Raw genomic sequence first — 3,752 nt, forward strand, 5'->3', positions numbered from 1 at the left:
ACATGGAAACTGAATAACACCCTGCTTAACAGCTACTGGATAATACAACAAATAAAAAACAAAAATTTTTAATTCCTTGAAACAAATGAGAATACAAACACAACATACCAAAAGCCTGTGGGACACACCAAAAGCAGTGTCTAGAGGGCAATTTTATCAATAAGCGCAAACATCCAAAAAGAACAAAGACCCAAAATCAACACATAAAAACAACATCTCCAACAATTAGAAGACAGCAAACTAGGCCTATTGTCACCAGAAGAATAGAAATGATACAGACTAGAGAAAAAATAAATGAATTAGAAAACAGGAAAAATATAGAAATAATAAACAAGACAAAAAAGTTGGTTTTTTGAAAGATTAATAAAATTGGCAAACCGTTGGTAAATCTAATAAAAGAAAAGAAGGAGAAGATATAAATAACCATTCGTAATAAACTATATGGGTGAAGTAACAACAGAAACAAAAGTAAAAAGGATAGAAACAGACTATTATGAAGAGTTGTGCTCCAATAAACTTGAAAATCTCTAAGAAGTGGATGAATATTTTTAAAACACGACCTACCTAAACTAACACAGAGTGAAGAAACTTGAGTAGACCTGTAACGAAAAAAGAAATTGATCAGGTTATTCAAAAACTCCCAACAGAAAATAAGTTCAGCCTTAATTTTTTGTTGTTGTTTTTTTGCTGGTCTGGCAATGAAGGCCTCACACACACTTCTCGAGTACAAGGTTGTGGGGCACTGTCTGCCCACACCCAAGTCTAAGACACCACCACTTTACGGATGGATGCATCTTCGCTCTCAATCACGTTGTCACCAACTCCCGTCTTCTGGTACTTTGTGTCACAGCTGAAGAAAATGAAGACGTCATCATTAATGCGTACCGTGGGCAGGTGTTCGAAAAGTCCCTATTGCAGGTGAAGCACTTGGGCATATTGGCAGCACTATGACTACCGAAACATGACCCACACATGTACCGGGAGTAACAGGACCTGACCACTGCTGGAGCCACTCAATGCTACTGAGACAGGGGTACTGGACTCGTGCCCACGTCCATTCTATCCAGATCATGAAGGTGGAAGAGACTGCAGCCAGCCAAGTGCCCTCAGGCTGCGGTCAAGCAGTTTCACAACTTCCCACTGTCACCCCTGGTCCTGCGTCGTTGCCAGCACAAGCCTCGCTCACCAAATGGCCCAAAACCTTCGTCTAGGCATAGCCCTTTTCCCCACCCCTGGTCTGCCCAATAAAGACCTCGTGCAATGAAAAAAAAAAAAAAAAATCCAAACCCAGATGACTTTACTGATGAATGTTACCAAACATTCACAGAAAAGCTGACACCATTTTTACTCAAACTATTCCAGAACATAAAAAAGGATGGAAAACTCCTGATTACATTTTATGAATCAAGCACGACCCTTATCCTAAACCAGGCAAGGATATCACTAAAAAAGAATATAGATGCAAAAATTCTCAACAAAATCCTAGTCAATAGAATTCAACAACATATTTTTTTAAAACATCATCACCAAGTAGGAGTCATAACAGGGACTCAAGGATAGTTCACTATTAGAAAAATTATCAATATAATACAGCACATGAATTTTTTTAAAAAAGGAAAAGAACTACTGATCACAAAGATTGATACAGAAAAGGCATTTGACAAAACCCAACAGTTATCCTGAAAAAAAACTCAATAAAGTAGGAATTGAAGGGATTTTCCTCAACGTAATTAAGAACATATGTACAAATTCAACAGCCAACATTACTCTCAATGGAGAAAAATACAAAGCATTCCCTTTGACAAAAGGAACCAAACAAAGATACCATTTATCACCACTCCTATTCAGTATCGTGTTGGAAGTCTTAACGAGAGCTATGAGGCAGAAAGTGAAATTAAAGGCAGCACTGGACTGCAAATTCGATTTGAATCACAAGGTTGGCAGTTCAAACTTACCAGCTGCTCGCTGGAAACCCTATACAGTGTCACTATGAGTTGGAACCAAATCAATGGCACTTAACAACAACAACAAATGGCAAAGAAGTAAAACTATCTCTATTTTCAGATGGTATGATCCTTTATAGAAAATCCCAAAGACTCGGCAAGAAAATTATTGGAACTCATTGAGAGTCAGTGAAGTAGCAGGGTACAAGACCAATACACAAAAATCAGTTGGATACCAACATACTAATAAACACAGCTCTAAAAAGGAAATTAGGAAAACAATACCATTTATAATGTTGTTGGTATGTGCCGTGGAGTCGGTTGCGACTCATAGCGACCCTGTACATGGTTTCCGAGGCTGTAAATCTTTACAGGAGCAGAAAGCCTCATTTTTCTCCCGTGGAACAACTGGTAGTTTTGAACTGTTGACCTTGAGGTTCCCAGCCCGATTCCATAACCACTTCGCTACCAGAGCTCCTTACCATTTGCAATAGCCACCAAAAAAAAAAAAGGAAATACTTAGGGAGCTTGGAATCCTAACCGGAAAATCAATGATAGCGGAGACAGAGGCAGAGGCGATGTCAAAGCAGCTGGGGACTCTAGTCCCATGGAATGAGAAAGGCTGTGTGCCTTCGTTCAAAAGACTGGTTTGTAAAATGTGCCCTTTGGACATTTAAATGAATATATACTTTCTGTATGTTTTGCGTACATAAAAAATACCCCCCCCCAAAAAAAAACAACCAGAATAAAGGTATATACTGTTAACTGATGGTACATAGAGGGGAATGTAATCATTGGAATAAAACAACGTATGATTTGTTCCCATTATACTGCAGCTCCGTACGGCCCGCAGTCCGGGGCCACACCCCGCGCCGCCCACCTGTCATGGATCTCGACTCCACCGCCCCCTGCCCGGATGCCATCTGCGCAAGACCCGCAGCCTGTTGCCCAGCCAGGCCTTGTCGCCACAGGTGGAGCAGCTGCTGCACCATCAGCGCTCGCGGTACCAATACATCCTTGTCTTGCGCAGTAAAATCTACGGCAACGTGCTGGTATTGGACAGCGTCATCCAGTGCACAGAGAGGGATGAGTTCTCCTATCAAGAAATGATTGCCAACCTGCCCCTCTGCAGCCACCCCAACCCACGCAACGTGGGGGAGGCGGGGAAGGGGGTGTCCTGCGGGAAGTGGTGAAGCACCCCTCCGTGGAGACCGTGGTCCAGTGTGAAATTGATGAGGATGTCATTCAAGAAGTCTCTAAGAAGTTCCTGCCAAGTATAGGTGTTGGTTATTCCAGCTCAAAACTGACCCTCCACGAGGGTGATGGTTCTGAGTTCATGAATCAGAACCAGGATGCCTTCGTTGTTATCATCACTGAGTCTTCAGACCCCATGGGCCCTGCTGAGACTCAGCCTCTTCAAGGAATCCTATTACCAGCTCATGGAGACCGCCCTCAAGGAGGACGCCATTCTCTGCTGCCAAGGCGAGTGCCAGTGGCTGCGCCTGCACCTCATCAAGGAGATGAGGCAGTTCTGCAGATCGCTCTTTCCGGTGGTGGCCTACGCCTACTGTACCATTCCCACCTACCCCAGTGACCTGATCGGCTTCATGCTGTGCAGCAAGAACCCTAGCACCAACTTCCGGGAACCTGTGCAGCCACTGACGCAGACTCAGGTGGAGCAGAGGCAGCTGTGATACTATAACCCCGATATGCACCCGGCAGTCTTTGTGCTACCTGAGTTTGCCCGCAAGGCCCTGAGTGATGTGAACGAGCCCCGAGGTGTAGCCACCACTGTTACCCAGAAACCTC

The 3,752-nt window shown here is 43.6% G+C and overlaps 1 pseudogene; it reads left to right on the plus strand.

The window, feature by feature from the left end:
• The first annotated feature begins 1,070 nt into the window (after nt 1-1,070).
• The window catches only part of LOC102840101, a 10,198-nt pseudogene continuing 7,516 nt past the window's right edge, over nt 1,071-3,752 (plus strand).

This window comes from Chrysochloris asiatica, unplaced genomic scaffold (assembly GCF_000296735.1).
Source record: "Chrysochloris asiatica unplaced genomic scaffold, ChrAsi1.0 scaffold00087, whole genome shotgun sequence".
Classification (NCBI taxonomy): Eukaryota; Metazoa; Chordata; class Mammalia; order Afrosoricida; family Chrysochloridae; genus Chrysochloris; species Chrysochloris asiatica.